The sequence below is a fragment of the Prionailurus bengalensis genome, chromosome B3 (genome assembly GCF_016509475.1).
Source record: "Prionailurus bengalensis isolate Pbe53 chromosome B3, Fcat_Pben_1.1_paternal_pri, whole genome shotgun sequence".
In the NCBI taxonomy this organism is placed as follows: domain Eukaryota; kingdom Metazoa; phylum Chordata; class Mammalia; order Carnivora; family Felidae; genus Prionailurus; species Prionailurus bengalensis.
In genome coordinates, this window is record NC_057355.1 from 100,026,185 (window position 1) to 100,049,619 (window position 23,435).

The window sequence follows — 23,435 nt, forward strand, 5'->3', positions numbered from 1 at the left end:
TGCTGCCTACCCTCAAGTTATTTTTAGTTTGTGAGAAGCAGTAGAAAGACAGAGAAACCCCAAATTATCAAACTGTTTGGACCATGAATTTCTCTGGCGTATTTAGTTCTTTGATTTGCTGCGTGACCATCATCATTGCCACTCTACACTGGTAGGGTGCAGGGAACCTTACTCAGTTCTCTCAGTAGTCCTATAAGAGAGGGCCTGTTACTGCCCCGTTTTATGAATGAGGACACCGAGTACTTGGGGACATCGGGTAGTGCGTCCGAGGTCACACAGCTGGTGAGCGCTGGGGGAGCTGGTATTGGAGTCCAGATCAGCGCGACTCCAGAGCCTACGCTGCTACCCACCAGGTGACCATGTTCTCCAGGGCCTTCCACCTCTAATCTTGTCTCATCTGCCGTGTTGCTTAGAGTCAACTCTTCACCCTCTCACTGACAGCTTATCTCTACCCACTTTGCCATCCTGACATTCTTTCCTGTGGTGTCAGAGAGTAAGGCTCACATCCTGCTGTCCAAGCTCATCCCGCCCCGCCTCTTCCTTCTTCTCCGGACTACATCTGCTCATCTCCTTTCTCCTGGACCTCCGATCCATTATCGCTGCTCATTGCTTCCCCTCCACCCACAGACGTGCCGAAGGCTCACCTTTGCTAAAAAGCCTTCAAACAAACAAAACACAACACAGACAAAAGCTTCCTATATCCTACACCTATTAGAAATGCTAACACGAGGGGCGCCTGGGTGGCTCAGTCGGTTAAGCGGCCGACTTCGGCTCAGGTCATGATCTCGCGGTCAGTGAGTTCGAGCCCCGCATCGGGCTCTGTGCTGACAGCTCAGAGCCTGGAGCCTGTTTCAGATTCTGTGTCTCCCTCTCTCTGACCCTCCCCTGTTCATGCTCTGTCTCTCTCTGTCTCAAATAAATAAACGTTAAAAAAAATTAAAAAAAAAAAAAAAGAAAGAAATGCTAACACGAAAAATACTGACAATACCAAGTGCTGGTGAGAATATGGAAAAATTGGATCACTCATAAATTGCTATTGAAAGCAGAAAATGGTATAGTCTTTTGGAAGATAGTTTGATGTTTCTTATAAAACTACACATACCCTTAACATACGATACAAATATGGCAAATATTTCAGAGAAATGTAAACTAATATCACAAAAATGTCTCCCGTACTTCTATACAATGTTCACAGCAGCTTTTATCCTTAATAACCCCAAACTGAAAACATCCCAAATGCCTTTCAAAGAAGTAAATGGCTGAACTAAGGGTGATATTCCCATATAACGCATGCTACCCCGTAATAAAAAGAAACAAACTCTTGATAACTGCAACAACATTGATGGTCTCCAGGACATTAGACTGAGTGACAGAAGACAGTCTCTAAGTGTTAATACTATGTAATGGCATTCCTTTAATATTTTCAAAATGACAATTACAGTGATTCATGGTCACCAGAGGTTAGATAATTTGAGGGAGTCCTTTGTGGTGCTGGAACAGTTCTGTATTTGGTTGCGGTGGTGGTGGCACAAATCTATACTGATGGTAAAGTTGCACAGAACTGTTCATGCACACATAAGTGCATGCAAAAACTGTTGAAGGTCTATAGGTTTTAGCAATGTCAATTTCCTGGTTTTGGTAATATATACGACAGCAAAGTAAGCTGTTACTATTGGGTGAAGTTGGGTGATGGACACGTAGAATCTCTCTGTACTGTTTTTGCAACTTCCTGTGAATCTATAATGATTTCAAAAGACAAGGTAAAAAATAAATGCCTGTACTTTAAAATCAAGCAAGTAACAGAAGCTTCATTGCCTTATATTCAATTCAGCCCTGCTAGGCCCCCACCCCAGGGCCACCACCCCATCGCCCACCTCTCTCCTCCCCTTCTCAGCTAGTGCGCCCAGAAGGTAATCTGCCCTCACTGTCTCCACTTTCTCAAGCTCCCTTGGCTCCCCAGTCCGCTGCCATCAGCCTTCTGCAGCCTCCCCGTCTCCAGGCAGTGTGGAGAGTCCACACTCCTCACCTTGCTGGGCCTCTCCGCTGCACTGAATGCATTGACTCCTTCCTTCTAATCATTTGGAGTCTATGGCAAAGCACTTTCCTGCTCCCACTTACACCTCCCTGGCCATTTCTTCTCTGTCTCCCTTATGGATTTCTCTTTCCAATAGCTTCTCTTTTGCTACTTATCCCCTCAATGTCAATGGTAAAGGAATCAACACTGACCCACTCCTTGACCCTCTGCTTTTCTTCCTCTTCACTCCATGCCAGAACAAGGTCATCCACTGTCCTGGTTTTAACCACACTCATCTGTTGCTGTCTCCCAAATAAATATTGCTGGCCCAGGCCCTTGATCAGGTTTCGGCTGCACCTGCCTGCTGGTCATCTCCAGCTGGATGTCCTCTGAGCACTTCAGATTCAACATGCACACGTCCTATTTTATCACCTTCCTTCCAAATCAGCTCTCCCTCTTGATCCCACATCTCCTTACTCTTGTAAGCTGGACACTTAGGGGTCTGCCCTGGTCCCTCACATTCAGTTGGTTGATGGGGTCCTCTTATACGGACCTTCTCAATGCTCCTCTCTGCCTTCACCACTGTCCTAGTTCAGGCCACATCATCTCCTGCTTGAATTACTGCAGTAGCATCCCGACTGGTTTCCCAGGACACAGGAATATCTTTCCTAAATCTGTCCTTCATCTTAGGGGAAGAGCAGCTTATTTGAAATATAAACTGTCGTGGGGGGCCTGGGTGGCTCGGTCGCTTAAGCATTTGACTCTTGATTTCGGCTCAAATTGTGATCTCATCGTTCGTGAGATCGAGCCCCACATCGGGCCCTGTGCTGACAGCACAAGGCCTGCTTGGGATTCTCTCTCTCTCCCTCTCTCTCTGCCTCTTCCCTGCTCTCTCTCTCTCTCTCTCTCACCTCTCTCTCTCTTTCTTTCTCTCTCAAAATAAATAAACATGAAAATTTTTTAATTAAAAAATAGAATATAAACTGTCCTTATCAAACTCTTCGGTGGTTCAGTTCACCACTTAGAGCCAGAGGCCTAGCCTTTCCCTCTGGCACAAGAGGCCCTCTATCTAGCAAGTGCCTGTCGCAGGGTCTGCTTCCTCAGTGACTGTCTGCATTTCACTCTCTAGCACAACAATACTGCCTGTGCCCGTTGCTTGCATTTGCCATTCCTTACCTCCAGCCCGCATGCCGTTGTGTCCAAGGAGAACGTGTTTCCTCATTCCAGTCCCTCTCCTCAGCCTAGGGACTAGGTAATTCCCACTCACTCGGCTTTGGCGATCATCTCTAACCTGCCCTCCTCACTCCCTCAGGTTTATGTTGCAATTATTTGTCTGTATGTCCGTACCACGTTCCCTCAAGATTTGATAGGAAAGATGATGACACCAGATTTAAGTGCAGGGCTTTGAATTACTTTAGGCAATGGCAATGTTCTCTTCTTTGCAAGTGAGATTTATGAGCTCCCGGGGGAGGTATTACAAATGCTTTGGGTTCCATAATACGCCTTTTGCCAGCTGGTGGAGTCTGAGGGAGGAGGAAGGACAAGGAAGGAAGATGGTGACCCTCTCAGCAGGGGGCTGCAGGGAGCTGTGGCTGGTAGGAGGGGCAGGACCACTGCTGCGCGGGCTTTGGTGTATTCAGGTGAAATACAGGATAAAATAGACTCATGTATCCCTGTACTGGCGTAACAACAACAATAAGTTTATCTGGAGTGGCTGCTCAGCAGCAGAGAACATGCGGGAAAATGTAAAAACCATGTCCTTGCCATTATGGGAAAAGAGGTAAGGAATACATATCTTTATGGGAGTAGAAGAGGAATTCAGGAACCTTGACGTCTCGTCAAGGCTCAAGTAGACCCTCAGTCAGGGACAGGGAACCCTATAGCCCATATTGGAGTTAGGAGCTCTGACCAGCATATGAGCAGGGAGGGAGGCAACAAGACCAGGTGCAAACACCAAAAAGACACACCCTCTCTTCTGCCAACCCTCCTGGGTTCCCCCAACGCAGCCTCCCTTCTCCCGTCATCTCTCAGGCCTTAGCATGATCTCCTTCCATGCTCTTTGGTTTGTCCTGGCCATTTTTGAAAGTGAAGGGGGCAACTCTTTAAAATAAATGCATTTTCACCCCATTGGAAATACGCCTGGTTTCAGACTTCCTTCCACGGCTTCGCTAGCTTTTCTCATCTGAAAGGAGAGAGTTGTGTGCCATCTAGTGGTTAAGAGCTGCCACAGCAGCAATTATGCACCTGAAGAACATCCTTTGCAGTCCAGCCCCAGGGCTACCTGGTGTAAAGCTCTTGAAAGGGTTGTGGCTCAGAGGGGCGGTAGCAGTCAGAGAATGCTTCAGTAGAGAGACACTGGGAACTGAGCTGGTAATTAATGGCATTGGACAAGGGGCCAAAGGGATTTTTTTTCCTGCAACTAATATGATTTTATCTCTAGGTGCCCTTTTCCCTAATTAATAAATGAATTCCGATTCATGGTGGTGTAAAGAAATGACCTTGCACAGTAACAAGCCAGACTGAGAGCTAAGACTCCTTATATCTGATTGCCCCTCTGCCACAGAGTAGCAAAGGAAACTAGCAGCAGAGGATAGTGGAAGGAGTATTGAACTGGGGCCAGGAGATTGCTACTCAAGAGCTACCACTGTCTAGTCTGTTAAACTTTTACTGAGCACCTCCCCTGTGCCAGGTGCTGTCCAAGGTATTTTTCATGTTTCTTCCTCATAGCCAGCCATACAGGTAATGGGTCTAGAAGTGAGGAAACTGAGGGGCACCTGGGTGGCTCAGTCGGTTAAGCCGCCTACTTTGGCTCAGGTCATGATCTCACGGTCCGTGAGTTCGAGCCCCGCATCGGGCTCTGTGCTGACAGCTCAGAGCCTGGAGCCTGTTTCAGATTCTGTGTCTCCCTCTCTCTGACCCTCCCCTGTTCATGCTCTGTCTCTCCCTGTCTCAAAAATAAATAAAACGTTAAAAAAAAATTTTTTTTTTTAAAAAGAAGTGAGGAAACTGAGACTCAGCAAGAATGAGTGAGCTGTCCAAATCACAGACTCAGCGAGTGACGAGTCAGGATCTGATCTGAAGTCTGACTCCAAAGCATACGATCTTTATTATTTATTTATTTGTTTGCTTGTTTATTTATTTATTTAATTGTTATACTTTTTTGTCATGTGAATGTGGGAGAGTTGGAGGGGGGGGGTGGCTCACACCTAGGCCAGATGGTTTGAATTTATTGTGCGCATTGATGATCGGGCAAGTGTGATTTCCACTTGAGTGCTACACATGCTATGCTGTTGCTTTTTAATCTCCTGTGTGTTCTCATTTCTCCTCATCAGACTTGGTTTATAAAGGCATTTTAAGAGATTGAACTACTTCTGCTTCAAAAATCATGTCCTTTGATTTCTGAAGATAAAAGATACAGTCTGGAGAGAGAACACTATCTGAGGGATTAATTGTAAAATCAGGTTCTTTACAGGGAGGACAAGATGCTGTACCGCCATCGATGTAGTACTTTTCCAAGCAAGGGCTGTCATTACAGGTTCTCACCTCTGTAACATGCTTGTTATTACTGCCTTCCTTTGACGCCGAAGGGAATTCAGGTACACTTGTTCAAGAAACTCGCTCGAGATCACATAACTATGACTTGAACATAGGCCTTTTCATTTTTTTATTTTTATTTTATTTATTCAAAAAATGTTTAATATTTATTCATTTTTGAGAGAGAATGAGAGAGAGAGGGAGCAGGGGAGGGGCAGAGAGAGAGGGAGACACAGAATCGGAAGCAGGCTCCAGGCTCCGAGCTGTCAGCACAGAGCCCAAGGCAGGGCTCAAACTTACAAACTGCGAGACGATGACCTGAGCCCAAGTGTCACGCTTAACCAACTGAGCCACCCAGATGCCCCAACATAGGTCTTTTTAAACGCAACTTTATTGAGGTGTAACTGAACTACAGCAAATGGCACATATTTAAAGTAAAATGTGGTAAGGTTTGATATGTATAAAATGGTGAAACCATCACAATAATCAGGATAATGAACATATCAGCCCCATAAATTCCCTCAGCCCTTTTATTTTTTTATTTTTTTTCCAACGTTTATTTATTTTTGGGACAGAGAGAGACAGAGCATGAACGGGGGAGGGGCAGAGAGAGAGGGAGACACAGAACCGGAAACAGGCTCCAGGCTCTGAGTCATCAGCCCAGAGCCCGACGCGGGGCTCGAACTCACGGACCGCGAGATCGTCACCTGGCTGAAGTCGGCCGCTTAACCGACTGCGCCACCCAGGCGCCTCCCCTCAGCCCTTTTAGACTTCCTTCCCCTGCCCCACACCACCTTCCTGTCCACCCCTATGCTACCATCTCCAGGCAAACTTTGATCTGCCTTCCGTTACTATGCTTTTCATTTTATATAATTTTATATAAATAGAAACATACAGTGTGCACATTTTTTTTTTTGGTCTGGCTTCATCTCACTTATCCTGAGATTCATTAATGTTGTGTGCATCCGTGGTTCATTTTTTATAGTTGACATATATCCCTTTGGATGGATATACCACAATTTATCCATTCTTTGATGGAAATTTAGATTATTTCTGTTTCGGGTTTATTACGAATAAAGCTGTTATAAACATTAATGTACAAGTCCTTGCCGTGGACATAGTCTTTCATTTCTTTTAGGTTAATAGCTAGAAATGGAATATCTGGGTTATATGATAGGTACATCATATAACTTTAAGAAATAAAGTTTAACTTTATTTAACTTTAACTAAAAAAAAAACTTTAACTTTTAAGAAATAGCTAAACTGTTTTCCAAAGTGGTTATATGTTTTACATACCAGTAGTGTATGAGAGTTCATTTATCCACATCTTTGCCAACACTTGCTATGGTCAGTCTTTTCCATTTTATATATCCTCACATGTAGTGAGATCTCGTTGTGGTCTTAATTTGCATTTCCTCCATGACTAATGACTTTAAGTATCTTTTCATGTGCTTATTAGCCATTCATACATCTTCTTTAGTGAAGTGTCTATTCAAATCTTTTGCCCATTTTAAAAATTAGGCTATTTGCTAATTATTGAGGTTTGAGGATTCTTTAAATATTTTGGGTATCAGATGTGATTTTTCAGATACTTTTCTCACTCTGTAGATTGTCTTTTCGTTCTCTTCTTCATGTCTCTTGAAGAGTGGACCTTTTAAATTTTGATGAGGTCAAATTTGTAAAATTTGTCTTTTATGGATCATATTTTGTCTTTTATGGATCATATTTAAGAAGCCTGCCTAACCCCAGATCACAAAGATTCTTTTTTTTTTCCTATGTGTTCTAGAAGTTCTATGATTTGAGCCTCTGATCCATTTTGGTTAATTTTTACATGATGTGAGAGTGTGCTGAGTTTCTTATTTGTTTGTTTGTTTGCAAATGCATAGCCAATTTTTTCAGCATCATTTATAGAAAAGACTGTCCTTTCTCTGTTGAGTTTTCTTTGCATCTTTTTTGATTGTCAATTGCATGTCAGATATATGTAACCCCGTTTCTCCAATCTCCATTCCATCCCACTGATCTATTTGTTTATCTTTAGGCCAATACCATACTGTCTGATTACTACAGCTTTATGATAAGTCTTGAAATCAGGTAGTATAAGTCCTCCAAATTTGCTCTTCTTTTTCAAAGTTATTTTGACTATTCTTGTTGTTTTGCATTTCCATACATATTTTAGAATCAGCTTTTTGATTTCTACGAGAAAAACATCTGAGATTTTATGTAGGATAGCACTGACTTTACATAGATTGTAAGACTCACTTCACTTTTTATCACGTCTCAAGAGTAACAATCCTTTGTTCCCCAGTGTTCAAATTTTTGAAGACCATTGTTTCTTTTTTTGGAGTTTTGTTTTATTTTGTTTTGCTTTTTGGTTGTTTCGGGCAGGAATTGTAAATCTAGTCCCTGTTGACTAGCAAACCAAGGCCTTTGAACCCAAATCCTGTGCTCTTTCCTTAAGAAGCCTGATGGAAGAGAAGTGGGTATAGTCCCACCTTAAAACAAGCAAACAAGGGGCGCCTGGGTGGCTCAGTCGGTTAAGCATCCAACTTCAGCTCAGGTCATGATCTTGTGGTTTGTGGGTTCGAGTCCCATGTCAGGCTCTGTGCTGACAGCTCGGAGCCTGGAGCCTGCTTCAGATTCTGTGTCTCCCTCTCTCTCTGTTCCTCCCCCTCTCGTGCTCTGTCTCTCTGTCTCTCTCTCTCAAAAAAACAAACATTAAAAAAATTAAAAGAAAACAAGCAAACAAAATGATTTTATAAAAAGTTAAATTTTACTCCTGTTACTGCCTTGAGTAAATGCTTAAAACCCTGTCCCCGGCTCCCTGGTAAGACTGGGTCATGACACATCAATTTTTACATTCCCAAATTTTGATTCTCATACATTAAATCTATTATTTTCATTCAATTCTTTTTATGAAAAGTCACAAAAAACACCTGATATTTGGGCAATTTACTTATTTGGAGGAGATGCTGTTTCCTCTGCAATTCTGATCATTAAAATGATTTCCTAGTATAGAGCATCTAGTATAAAAAGAGGGACTAGTTTTTCTAATAAATCTCATCTTGTTCCAAAACACAAAGCAGAATCAAGAACTATGGAATATTGGCAGTTCTTTTTATTTATTTATTTTTTTACATTTGTTTATTGTTGAGAGACACAGAAAGCACGAGCAGAGAGAGGGAGACACAGAATCTGACACAGGCTCCAGGCTCTGAACTGTCAACACAGAGCTTGACACGGGGCTCAAACCCATGAACCGCAAGATCATGACCTGAGCTGAAGTTGGACGCTTAACCGACTGAGCCACCCAGGCACCCCAAATATTGGTTGTTCTAAGCAGAAAACCTAATGATCTACTGTATATACTTAGCTTTTGACTTCACTAACTTTTTGGAAATGAAACTGTTGGGAAAGCTAATCTAATGCCATCCATTAAATAAGAAAAGTAGATCATTAAATGAATGTGGCTGGTGCCAAGGTGAACATAACAAAAAGTATTGTATTACTCTCCATTATTTCAAAGTAGTCCTTTCATTAAGATTTCTTCCACCAGCAAAACTAATTTCATAAGTTTATACAGCTAGCAAATTTCAATTTGCACCTCCAGAAAGTAACCCTTTTGCATTGTAAGGAATTTATGTTTATTATCCAGGAAGGAAATGAGGCCAAGAGGCAAAGAGAGACAGCTCAGCGTGGTGGAGTGATGATTGTCCTGTCAGCCTACAGTGAACAGCCACATTTCCAATTCCTCAGACTAAATTTAGTCTTATCTACTTTTCACATCAACAGCTAGTCTAAGAAATATTGTTGGACATAGCAGGCTGGCTCTGGATTGTATCCCTCCTTGAATTTGTTGATCGAAGTAGAAGCCTGAATAGCAGTCTCATCCCACTTGCTGGTTTCCATGAAGATGGGGCAGCAGAAATTCAATAACTGTTTAGAATATTAATTTAAGCTTGAGCCTGACAGCCAATGATCACGGGAACATATAGTACTGACCCAGCTGCTCAGCTCTTTTAGAAATGACTTAATTACACAGTTGGAACAGCTGTTAGAGCCAGCCAAAGACACACAAGGAAAAAAAAAAAAACAGTTAAAAGGAGAAACAAGCCGGGATTAATGTGTTGTCTAACTCATTAAGACCTCCTGCTGTCATCCTTTGCCAAGCCACTGGGCCTTCACATTTTAGAAAATGGTCACATACCTCCAACTACCCTTATTAGTTCCCTTGATTTTGCAGAAATCATAACAACACCCAGGAGTCATTAAAAGCACCTGGAGCACGTAATCTGTTCCAAATGGGAAAAGCCTGCCCAAGAAGACCAGGGATGGTCCACAGAGCCTCAGCCCTTCCCTCCGGTGGTGTAAAATCTCCCCCTAGACTTGGCTACACAAGCCTGGGGTGCATCTCACTGGCCTTCCGTTCTCCCCCTCCCCCTGCCCCTTCTTTCTCTCATCTCCTCTCTTCTTCCCTCTTTACCATCTTTCTTTCTACCTTTCCTGGTTTCCCTCTGGCTGCTGGATTGAGGCTGAAGATGGGGTGTCAGGAACATACATGTAGAGCTGCTGTTGATGCACTTGCTGGGCAATCTATATTCACCATTCATCTATCCTTACCAAAACCTGGAAGGGAGGCATTTCCTCCCGTTACACAGGTAGAGGAATTGAGGCTAAGAGAGCTTCTCTAAGTCCTGAAGGCCATTATCCCGGTTACTAGGTGATCTCTTTCTGTTTCAAAACCAATCTTCTCCGAGGTGCTGAGTCTGGGACTCTGCAAACCGCATTTCTGCTTCGTCATAGGTGCTCTGTTGGCATGCTGGCAGGAGACTGTAAGGCTGGGCAAGGGAGTAGGGACGGCTTCTTCCTGTTTGCTTCCTGGTATGGTCAGCCTCACCCCAGCTGTGGTTTTGACCTCAGCAGCAGTAACTTTCCACCTTCCCAGACCAGCACCTCACAAATACCAGCAGTAGTCAATGGGCACCCCTTTCCCAGAGGTCTGGGTCCCAATTATAAAGGGCCCTGCTCTGAGCTTCGAGGTTCTGATACCCTCATCTTCTTCTCTTGGTCCCCTAGCCCTAGGGAAGAAGCTGCTTCCTAAAGTCATTATCCCTCTGGTGCCTCAGTGTCCTCTTTTTTTTTTTTCCTTTACCTTTTTGCATCTTCGATACTCATTTAACCAATTCTCTCTGTTAAAATCTTTTCTGTTAAAGGTACTTGTTTGGTTTCTGTTTTCCTAACACATAGAACACTGGGACTCAAAATCAAGTATGTCTGACTCCAAATCCAGGCCCTTGATCCCTACTCTGTGCTATTCCCACCCACCCCCTTTCGCTACTTGTGGCAAAAATACATTACTTTGATCAAACTTTACTCAGTCTCTTTCTCCTGTGCACCACCTTATAAAACCTAGTTTTAGCAAGAACCGTGCTAAGTCAGTTTAACCAGAACCCTCCACTGTTCATAACTGATCAGGTTCCTCATGCTCCACTATCCCCCCCAGCGGATGTCTGATCACCCTGGCCTGTCTTCAGCAAGAACCCGGTTAGGTCATTTTAGCTGGACCCTCCCACCCTTACCCTGGATGTTTCGTCTCAGTAATTTTTCATCCACTGATCCCCACTGTGCTCCTTGGCTATAAATTCCCACTTGCCCATCCTGTGTTCAGAGTTGAGCCCAATCTCTCTCCCTGTGAAATTCCATCACAGTGGTCTCCATATATTCATGATGTTCCTAAATAAAGTCTCTCATCATCTTCAACAAATATCATTAATTTTTTTTCATCAACAGTGGCATTCAAAAAACACTCTGAATCAAGTATAATTAGAGATTCAAGTTATAGTCTTTGGGTGCATCCCTTGGGAGTAGGTCCTAAACATTGTCATATTGATGATGAAGTTCCATCCACTGTTAAATGGTTTGGAAAGTACCTGGCATAACATAAGTGAATATAATAGCCTCAGCTAAATAAGATGGAGCTCTGATTAATATGTTCCTAAAAAGATCACAGAATTGACACATTTACAAGTCATAGCAGTAGTGGGAACTTACCAGCCACTGAGTTTCAACTGGAAATCTCATTTCTCTAAAAGCAGAACATACAGTATATTTTTGACCTTGTCTTGCTGATAATTTCATTTTGCAGAGGAAGAGAAAGAAACACAAGGAACTTCTCTCCTAGATTTAATCCTGACCTCTGAGAAAGAGCTGGTAATTGAAGCAGAAGTGTAGGAAGCTGGGGGCTGGAATCTTTCACATGGGGGGGAGGTTAAAATGCCTGGAAAAAACCATTCGGGGGACTGTGACATGAATCCTAAAGTCGGCACACAGCTTTCAGAAATTCAGGGGAAAGTACAATCTGATCCTATAAGCAGACAATCTGAAAGAGAAAACAGTATAAGAGGGATGACAGTATCCCAAAACTGAGACTCTGAGAACAGAAGAGGATGGCTCTTGATAAGGAGTGAAAGGGATCAGCCTCCAAAAACGGCAGTGTGCCTGTACAGAGAGCCGTTTAATGCACTTAATTTATCAAAGGGCTCGGCCAAAGATGAGAGAAGTGTACAGCAGATGGTGATGTATAGATGCCTCTTTGTTTCAGGTACTATCTAGAAGTGAGCCATCCAAGTTGGTGCCTTCAAGATACTTGCACTCCCGGGGGAGGAGAAAAAATAAGCCAATAGATAAATAGTAAAACCATAAAAACATAAAGGATGACAGGTAAGCACAATAACATGTATGTGTGTGTTAGACCAATTGAAATTGACGATATTCTACCATTTTGACCTACGAGGATAGCCATTTTCTGTGGTATGACTATCTGTATTGTTGGGGTGGGGAGAGTGGAGAGTCTGCATAAGGTCATGAGAAAAGACTTCTCAGAGAAGGTGGCGTATGAGCAGAGACCTGTATGCGAGGAGGGAGGCAGCCATGTAAAAATGGTGGGAAGAGTGTTCCAGACTTAGGGGAAAGCAAAGTTCAGGATTTTGAGGTGGGAATTCTGGGTGCGTGTGTGAAGAAGGTCTGGATGTCCAGTGTGGATACAATAGAGGAACAGGGGCAAAAACAGTATGAGATAAGATGAACGTGGCAGCCAGATATAGATGACATAGGGCCTCATGTGACCCACAGGACATGACAAAGACTTTGAGTTTTATTCTGGGAGTCAAATGAGAAGCACTTAGAGGTTTGAGAACAGAGGTGATGTGATGAAAGATCAGCCTTAGGAACACTAGGGAGGTGAGGCTGTAGAGGGGCCAGCATGGAAGCGGGTGGAGGGGCAGTTGGGTGACCACGGCAGGATCCAGGAAGGAGGTGATGGTGACAGGCAAGGTTGTTAGCACTGAAGGAGGTGAGAACGGGTAGACTTTAGGACGTAAAAGCGGCAGGATTTTATGGATTGAATTCGATGTAACAGTTGAGAATGAAAAGTTAAAGATGACAAAATTTTTGGCCTGAGCTACCGGTAAGTGCTGGAGCCATTTACTGAACTAGGAAAGACAGAAGAAGGTGAAAATTAACGTGGGTGGAAAAAGTAAAGAGTTTGATTTTAGATACATTCAATTTAATACTCTTCTTATATATCCATTTTGAGATAACTGTATAGAAGTTGAATAAACAAATCTAGAGTTTTAAGAATAGGACAAAATGGGATATATACACTTGGAAGTTATTAGCATAAAGATCTATTTAATGCATGGGACTGGTAGAAATCACCTAGGGAAAGTGAATAGGGCGGAGAAGAGATCTAAGAACAGTGGTCCAGGGGTGCCTAGGTGGCTCAGTGAGTTAAGCGGCCGACATCAGCTCAGGTCATGATCTCTCAGTCCATGAGTTTGAGCCCCACATCGGGCTCTGTGCTGACAGCTCAGAGCCTGGAGACTGCTTCAGATTCTGTGTCTCCCTCTCTCTCCCGTTCATGCTCTGTCTCTCTCTGTCTCAAAAAGAAATAAACGCTAAAAAAAATTAAAAAAAAAAAAAAAGAACAGTGGTCAGGGCACCTTACCTCTTAGAGACTGTGAGGAATGGGATCTAGCACAGAAGGCTCAGGAGTGGCTGTCAGTGAGGACAGCGTTGAAACATACACGTGATCACTGTTAAGTCCCAGTCCTTGCCACAGTCCTGTTTGGAGGACAGATCTTTGAGAAGATACAGGAGAAGCTAGAGAAGGATGCACAGGAGAATCCTCAGGCACCATATGAGGGCGAAACTCCAGAAGCTCCCTCCCTCCCATGAGAACGAACCTCTGTGTCACCTCCATCTCTTCCATGACCTCTTCCTAACCCTAAGTGACAAAAGTCACTTCTACAGACCACGTATTTCAGGTATAAAAGCCCCTCTTGCCTTTCTGATGGTCACAACAATTATATCTCACAAATCCCAGTCAAAACGTAATCATCTTCTAGAAGCCCTTCAGAGAGCAACTTCCTGCTGAGGGTGTGAAAAATCTGGGTAGAAGGAAACCCGGAGGAATTCTCAGACATGTACTGGCAAAAATACTAAAAGGCTAAAGATGAAATTAATGGGCAGTCTAGACAAGGGATAAAAGAGGAGAATCCAATGAGATTATCAAAGATGAAGTAAGTTGCAAATGGAGTCATTCTGGGCAGTGCTGTTTGGAGACCACTTCTAGAATACACTTACGAGCCTACAGAAAAGGCTTCTAGAAGGGGCCAGGTCTCCATCACCTAGGACAGTGGGTAACCAGGACTTGCTGAGCAATGCCCCTCTGGCTACAGAGCTAGGGGGAGATACCTGCCCACCCCCACTTCCCTCATCTCTCTCTCTCTCTCTCTCTCTCTCTCTGTCAAAAATAAATAAACATTACAAACATTAAAAAAAAAATACAAATGCTCATCTTGAGGTCACATGATTTTTACACAAGGTTTTCAGAGGTATGGCTTTAAAATGTAGTGTTCGCCTCGTGAACTGCTGTGGGGGAATGTAAAATGATGCGGCCACTGTGGAAAACTCACGGCAGTTCCCCATAAAAAGAAAGCATAGAATCACCACGCGATCGATTATTCCACCTCTGGGATTCCTTTACTTCTTTCAAAGACGTGAAGGCAGAGAATCCGACAAATATTGCACATTCGTGTTCACGGCGACATAATTTACAATAGCCGGAAGGCAGAGCAATCTCAAGGTCTAGCAACAGACATTCGGCAGAATATCATTCAGCGTAAAAAAAGAGGGAAATGTTGGCGCAAGCTACAACATGGACGAAATGTGAAGGCATTATGCTAAGTGAATTAAGCCAGTCACAAAAAGACAAACGTATGATTCTACTTACTCGAGGTACCTAGAGTAGTCGAATTCATAGAGACAGGAAGTAGGAAGCTGGCTGCCAGGTGCTGGGGGAAGGAGGTAAGGGAGAGTTCTTTGATGGGAACAGAGTTCGGTTTGCTAAGGTGAAAAAGGTCTGGAGATGCATGATGTGAATATACTTAATGTCATTGACTTGAACACTTAAAAACAGGTAAGATGGTAAAAAGAAAATTAGTGTTCAAAGAGTATAAGGTTAAAAGGTGATTATTCATTAGGTAAATGTGTCTCAAAAGAATTATCAAAATTGCTTAGTTGGAGCAAAAATTTTATTGTTAGTATTAGAGAACCAATCTTTTAAAAATATGTAGGAGCATGTGTATGCAAAACTTGGCATATATATGTCAGCATATAATAATTTTGTATGACTCGCCCTCCAGATTCTATTTCTTCTCTTCGTGTATGTGAGCGCTATAAATTCATCATTGAAAAATTACAGATCTCGGTGCAATTCTGATAGCTGGGGGATAGTGTATTTTCAGGTGTTCTGGAGAAAAAAAAACTGGACTTCAAATGATTAAGCCAAAGTGATTGCATTAATTAACTTATATCCTTAATCACTAATTTCATTTTTTTTATATTTCCCCTGACTTTTGGGGCAGGAATAGTCTTTGTCTCAAAAGCAGACTTTAGTGACCTAACAGTTTGAAAAGCAACCAGAGATAAGGAGGCAAAGATATTTAAATGGAAATTTACCAGCGATCGTTAGTTAACTGAAAGTTTTTTATGATTTTGTCCTGAGGTCAGTGCTTTCCCTGCTAAGCTATAGTGTGGGCAGGGAAGAGTGACAACTTTGTTTCTCTTTTTTGTTGTTGTTTTATGAAACTACTGATGAGTAATTAAATTAGAAATTAAAAGATGGTAAAAAACAAATACTCTAACAATTTAAAAAATCTCGTATATTTCAGTTCAGGGATTTGCTTTAAAAGATTTTTTTAATTGAGATATAATTGACATATAATATTGTATTAGTTTAAGGTGTATCAATTGGTCAACATAGTGACCAATATACGTAGATATAGTGAGGTGATCACCACGATAAGTTTAATTAACATCCATCACCACACAGTTACAGATATTTTTTTTCTTTTGATTCCTTAACAACCCTGAATACATAATACAGTATTGTCAGCTATAGTCACCAGGCTGTACATCACATCCTCAGAACTTACTTGTTTTATAATTGGAAGTTTGTAACTTTTGACCTCCTCACCGGTGTTTTCCCTCACCCTCTGCCTCTGGCAACCACCAGCCTGTTCTCTATTGAGTTTGGCTTTTCTTTTTGGCTCCCGTGTTATCAATGAGATCGTACAGTATTTGTCTTTCTCTGTCTTATTTCACTTATGTTCATCTATGTTGTTGCAAATGACAGGATTTCCTCCTTTTTCATGACTAACTATTATATTTTGTATCTATACACCACATCTTCTTTATCCATTCATCCATTGGTAGACACTTAGGTTGTTTCCATGTCTTGGCTATTGTTGATAATGCTGCAGTGAATGTGGGGGGAAGATACCTCTTTAAGATACTGATTTCATTTCCTTTGGATATATGCCCAAAAGTGGAATTTCTGAATCATATGGTAACTTCTATTTTTGACTTTTCTGAGGAACCTCTATGCTGTTTTCCACAGTGGCTGCACCAGTTTGCATTCCCACCAACTGTGCAGAAGGGTTCCCTTTTCTCTACATTCTCACCAACACTTGTTACTTTTTGTCTTGCTTTATAATAGTTATTCTAGGGGCGCCTGGGTGGCTCAGTCGGTTAAGCGTCCGACTTCGGCTCAGGTCATGATCTCACGGTTGGTGAGTTCAAGCCCCGCGTCGGCCTCTGTACTGACAGCTCAGAGCCTGGAGCCTGTTTCAGATTCTGTGTCTCCCTCTCTCTGACCCTCCCCCATTAATGCTTTGTCTCTCTCTGTCTCAAAAATAAATAAACGTTAAAAAAAATAAATAATAGTTATTCTAACAGGTGTGAGGTGGTATCTAATTGTGGTTTGTATTTCCCTGATGATAAGTGATGGTAAGCACTTTTCCATGTATCTGTTGGCCATCTGGATGTCTTCTTTGGAAAAATGTTTATTCAGGTCCTTTGCCTATTTTCTAATTAAATTGTCTGTTTTCTGTTGAGTCATATGAGTTCTTTATATATTTTGGATGTTAACCCCTTATCAGATATGTAGTTTGCAAATATGTTCTCCCTTCTATAGGTTGCCCTTTCATTTTGTTGATGGTTTTCATTGCTCTAAAGAAGCTGTTTAGTTTGATGTAATCCCACTTGTTTGTTTTAGTTTTCACATCCAAAAAATTGTGCAAATACTGAGATCAAGGAGCTTATCCCCTATGTTTTCTTTATGGAGTTTTATGGTTTCAGGTCTGAAGTTCAAGTCTTTAATCCATTTTGAGTTGAATTTTGTGTATGATGTTAGACAGTGGTCTAGTTTCTCTGTGTTGCATGTAGGTATCCAGTTTTCCCAGCACTATTTATTGAAGAGACCATCCTTTCTCATCCTTTGTCATAAATTAATTGACCATTTATGTGTGATTTTTATTTCTGGGTCGCTATGAGGGACTTTTTAAAGATTTTTTTTAATGTTTATTTATTTTTGAGAGAAAGAGTGTGAGTGGGGGAAGGGGCAGAGAGAGAAGGAGACACAGAATCCAAAGCAGACTCTCTGAGCTGTCAGCACAGAGCCTGATGTGGGGCTTGAACTCATGAACCATGAGATCATGACCTGAACTGAAGTCAGGTGCTTAACCAACTGAGCCACCCAGGAGCCCCTCTACGAGGGATTTTTAAAGATAAGTCCAGGGACGCCTGATTGGCTCAGTCAGTTAAGCATCCAACTCTTGATCTTGGCTCAGGCATGATCTCATGGGTTGTGAGATCGAGCCCCGTGTTGGGCTCTGCACTGACAGCATGGAGCCTGCTGGGAATTCTCTCTCTCACCCTCTCTCACCCTCCTTCACTCACACACACACTCTGTCTCTCAAAATAAAATAAATTTTTTTTAAAAAAACTTTTTAAAAAGATAAGTCCATGTGAAATTGGGAATACATTTCTACTGGCAAAGTTTATTGATGATAACTGTATAATGTACAATTCCCACAGAATGTAAAATTAGGGGGATTCCAGGCACAGTATATTATCATGATACAGAAAACGGATACTTTTATCAAAACAGTATAGTCGTTCTCTGTTGAACCTTATACAAAATATCAGAGACTAAAAAAATATGGCTCAAAATGATGTGCCAAATATTGGTAAACTTGAACTAATATGATATGAAGGTGGAATTTTAACTGAAATGTGCTTTAATTTATCTCCACGTGTATTTTTTTTTTTTGGAATCAATTATTATGAACTCAGATTACCTTGTGAAAGCTTAAGTAGAAATCATTCTATGCAAGCTTGCTAAGAAAGTAATCTTGTATTCTGTAATCTTTTATGCACTTCACCAAAAAAAAAAAATCTTGATATGCATTTTAATCACATTTTATTCATCAAACTAAAGATTTATCAGAAAGCCCTCAATGCTACAGACTTCTTTGGCGCTGGTTTGGCCTAAAGTGGAAACACCTTCCAGAAACCCAACCTCGTGAGTGGGACTTCTTTTGTCTACTAGGCTCTCCTTCTACATCTCCAGTTTCTGAACAAATGAAGGCCTTTATATCTTTAGTATGCTAACAACTGATCAGTAAAATACATTAAAATGCTCCTAAGGAAAAAGGAACAAAGAGTGAATTAGCACAGGCTTAAACATGAAATGAAAGAACATTACCTTAAAAATTCAAATGTTACAATGACCACCCCCAGGGTGAGGGGAGGGGGAAGGTCTTTACACAGCAAGGGGAATAAAATAGAAGGGGGAGGAGAATACCATAAGATTTCAAAAAAAAAATTTTTTTTTAACGTTTATTTACTTTTGAGACAGAGAGAGACAGGGCATGAGCAGGGAAGGAGCAGAGAGAGAGGGAGACACAGAATCGGAAACAGGCTCCAGGCTGTGAGCTGTCAGCACAGAGCCCGACGCGGGGCTCGAACTCACGGACCGTGAGATCATGACCTGAGCCGAAGTCGGACGCTTAACCGACCAAGCCACCCAGGTGCCCCCCATAAGATTTTTTAAATAAAGCATAGGGAATTACTATCTCACGAAAGCTGATATCCAAATGACCGACCAACGTATGAAAAGGTGTTCGGTCGCATTCATCATATGGAAAATGCAAATTGAAACCAATTGCAATACCACTGCACACACGCCAGTGTGGCTGGAAAGAAAAGAGATGGAAAATATCAAGTATTTGTGACATTGTAGAGCCAATGGAACCCTTTTACACTAATGACAGGTGTATAAATTGGCACAACCACTTTGGAGACCTGTTTGGCATTATATACTGAAGTTAAACATGTGGGTATTTATGACCCCAAAATTCCACTCTTAGGAACCAACAGCAATGCTTACGTGTGTGACATATGTTCACCAGAAGACATTTACAAGAATGTTTATAACGGCACTATTTCAAATAGCCCCCAAATGAAAACTCAATGCACAAATGTTCAACAGTAAGGCGGAGAAAGTGTGGTATGTTCGCGCACCATTCACATGCCGAATCGCTGTAACAATGAGGCTTCTACTAACTAACGCACAACAGTGTGCATGGATCTCACGAATACACTGTTGGGTGAAAGAAGCCAGATACAAATGAATACATACTGTGTGCTTTCACTTATTTATATTATCAAGACTGGTAAAACTAGCCTATGCTGTTAGAAGTTACAAAGGTGACTTGGTTGGGAGGTGGGGCAGTAATTGAAAGGGAATGCAAGGGGATTTCTGGGTGCTAGTCTTGGTTAGCATCTCAGTTTAGGTGCTAGTTATACAGGTGTGATCAGGTTTTTAGAATCCATCAAGTAGCACGCTTAAGATGTGTGCACTTTCCGGTATGTATGTTGTATTTCAAAAAAGTTTTTTAAAATAAGGAAGGAATGAGGGACACCTGGCTGGCTTAGTTGGGAGAGCATGCGACTTTTTTTTTTTTTTAATTTTTTTAGCATTTATTTATTTTTGATACAGAGAGAGAGCATGAACAGGGGAGGGTCAGAGAAAGAGGGAGACACAGAATCTGAAACAGGCTGCAGGCTCCCAGCTGTCAGCACAGAGCCCGACGCGGGGCTCGAACCCACGGACTGCGAGATCATGACCTGAGCCGAAGTCGGACGCTTAACCGACTGAGCCACCCAGGCGCCCGCGACTTTTTTTTTTTAATGTTTATTTATTTTTTAAAGAGAGAGCATGCCTAAGAGTGGGGGAGGGACAGAGAGAGAGGGAGACAGAGGATTCTAAGCAGGCTCCTCACTGACATGCTCGAGCTCACTAGCCATGAAACCATGACCTGGGCCGAAGTCGAAGTCAGATGCTAAAGGGACTGAGCCCCCCAGGAGTCCTTGAGCATGTAATTCTTGATCTTCAGGTTGTAAGTTTGAGCCCCACACTGGGTGTAGAGATTATTTAAAATATAAAAGTCTTAAAAAAATAAAATAAAATAAAATAAAATAAAATAAAATAAAATAAAATAAAATAGAGGAAATTGGGACACCTGGGTTGGCTCAGGCAGTTGAGTGTCTTGACTTCAGCTCAGGTCCATGATCTCACAGTTGGTGGGTTCAAGCCCCATGTCGGGCTGTGTACTGACAGCTCAGAGACTGGAGCCTTCTTCAGATTCTGTGTCTCCCTCTCTCTCTCTGCCCCTCCCCTGCTCATGCTCTCTCTCTGCCTCTCAGAAATAAATAAAAAAAATTTTTTTAATTAAAAATAAACATTAAAAAAGGAAATAAGTAAGTACATAAGTAAAATAAGGAAGGAATGAAAATGACACTATTAACAGGGAAGTATAAAAGTGGGTTCCGGGGCGCCTGGGTGGCGCAGTCGGTTAAGCGTCCGACTTCAGCCAGGTCACGATCTCGCGGTCCGTGAGTTCGAGCCCCGCATCAGGCTCTGGGCTGATGGCTCGGAGCCTGGAGCCTGTTTCCGATTCTGTGTCTCCCTCTCTCTCTGCCCCTCCCCCGTTCATGCTCTGGCTCTCTCTGTCCCAAAAATAAATAAACGTTGGAAAAAAAAAAAAAAAAAAAAAATTTAAAAAAAAAAAAAAAAGTGGGTTCCACGACAGGGCCTCTACTTGTCATGCTAGGAGTGGCACGCCCTTAAGATTCCCTTGAGGAATGGTCCTCTTGAGAGAGGTTGGGTTTTACTTTTCTTTTCTTTTTTTTTTCTTTTTTTTTTAAATGTTTATTTTTTTTTTTATTTTTTTTAACATTTATTTATTTTTGAGACAGAGAGAGACAGAGCATTAACAGGGGAGGGGCAGAGAGAGAGGGAGACACAGAATCGGAAGCAGGTTCCAGGCTCTGAGCCATCAGCCCAGAGCCTGATGCGGGGCTGGAACTCACGGACCGCGAGACCATAACCTGAGCTGAAGTCGGACACTTAACCGACTGAGCCACCCAGGTGCCCCTGATGTTTATTTATTTTTGAGAGAGAGACAGAGCACAAGCGGGGAAGGGACAGAGAGAGGGAGACACGGAATCCAAAGCAGGCTCCAGGCTCTGAGCTGTCAGCACAGAGCCCAACTCGAGGCTTGAACCCACGAACCACAAAATCATGACCTAAGCCAAAGTCGGACACTTAACCAACTGAGCCACCCAGGCGCCCCTTGACTTTCTTTTCTGACAGCTGGTGCTACTCTCTGATAGTATCAACCAGCACATCACAGACTTTGCATTATTTGGAATCAGCTCACAGATTTTTAACTAAGGGTTGAAAAGGAAGGGAGAAAGAAGAAGAAAAACAAATCATGGCCATGACGCTTTCCCATGACGTTTCCATATTCTGTTTGTAAATCACATTAATCACCCTAAAACCTAAAATATAGCCGCTAGAGCACCATAAATGCTCTTACATGGGGAGTGGGGATATGCGCTGTTCTTTGCAGCACTGTAATGCAAATACAGGATTGGGGGGTGATAATAAAGAACACAAAATATCAAATTTGATAGGGATATATATATATATATATATATATATATAAAATGTGTATATATCATGTGTGTATATATCATGTATGTATATATATAGGGATATACATATACATAGGGATATACATATATATATAGGGATATATATATAATGTGTATATATCATGTGTGTATATATCATGTATGTATATATCATGTGTATATATATGCATGAGTATGCACAAAATGGTAGGAAACTTACCGATATTTATAATAAGATATTTCAAAAACAAAGGGCAGGAACTTGAGCAGGTAAACTGAAAGCATCAGCATGAGCTAATGCTTTACAGAAAGGTTTCTCAACCTCAACACTATTGACACTTGGCATCAAATAATTCTTTGGTGGTGGTGGCTGTCCTGCGTGTTATAGGAAATTTAGCAGCATCCCTGGCTATCTAGTGTGTAGACACTGGATGCCAGTACCAAGTCTCCTCTCCCCAGTCATGACAAGTAAAAATGGCCCCGAACTCTGCCAAATGCCTTGGGGGGGACAAATTTTCCCAGGTTGAGACCCATGCTTTATGGTATATTGTATCTTTGGTTCTGCCATTCCTACTTCCAAAAGTCACAGTAATGTCTGGAGTGCAACGTAGACTCCATGTTCTGACCCATCTCACTATTTTCCATGAAAAGGAGCCAGAGTTCCTTGATGGATATTGGACCCAGTCTTAGAGAAAAAGCAAGATAGGCTGAAAACATTCTGATAACTGTCAGAAAGTAAGAACACTTTTAGAAAGTTCTTCTAGATTAGTGTTAAAAGAGGATTCCCACTGTTAAGGTAGAGAAAAACTAAACAAATTTATAAAGATAATTAATAGTAGTAATAGAGTCCATTGGGATAAGTTATGTCTATCAAAAGCATTATGATATAAAAATAGGTCATAAAATGAATATATAAGAAAGTTTGTAGTAAACACAACAGTTTACAGTATTGTTACAAACCCTTCTGCGCCCTCCCCAAAGCTGTTTATTAATCTATTTAAAGTAATACAATTTCCGTTCTAATTTTAGATAACACCTAATATACTAATCACAACTGATAAGTAGAAATAGGAAGGAAACCATTTTTAGGATTGCTTATACAAATCTTACAATTTCAGAGTTGCTTTTAAGTCTTAAGTAAGTCGTTACTAGGACATATGTTAATCATTTAGAATAGAAGCCGTTTTGGGGCACCTGGGTGGCTCATTCAGTTAAGCACCTGACTCTGGATTTTGGCTCAGGTCATGATCTCACACTTCCTGAGACTGAGCCCTGCAGAGGGTTCTGCACTGATGACGTGGAGCCTGCTTGAGATTTTCTTTCTCCTTCTCTCTCAACCCCTCCCCTGAGCTCTCTCTGTCTCTCTCTCAAAACAAACATTAGAATAGAAGTTGGTTTGCTTTGGTCGGTTATAGTTCTGTCCAGCATCAGTGTTGGGGTAGGAGACCCCTGGATTTCCTAATGGATGACCTTAGGGATGAACCCGTCCTAACAAAAGGTGACCGGG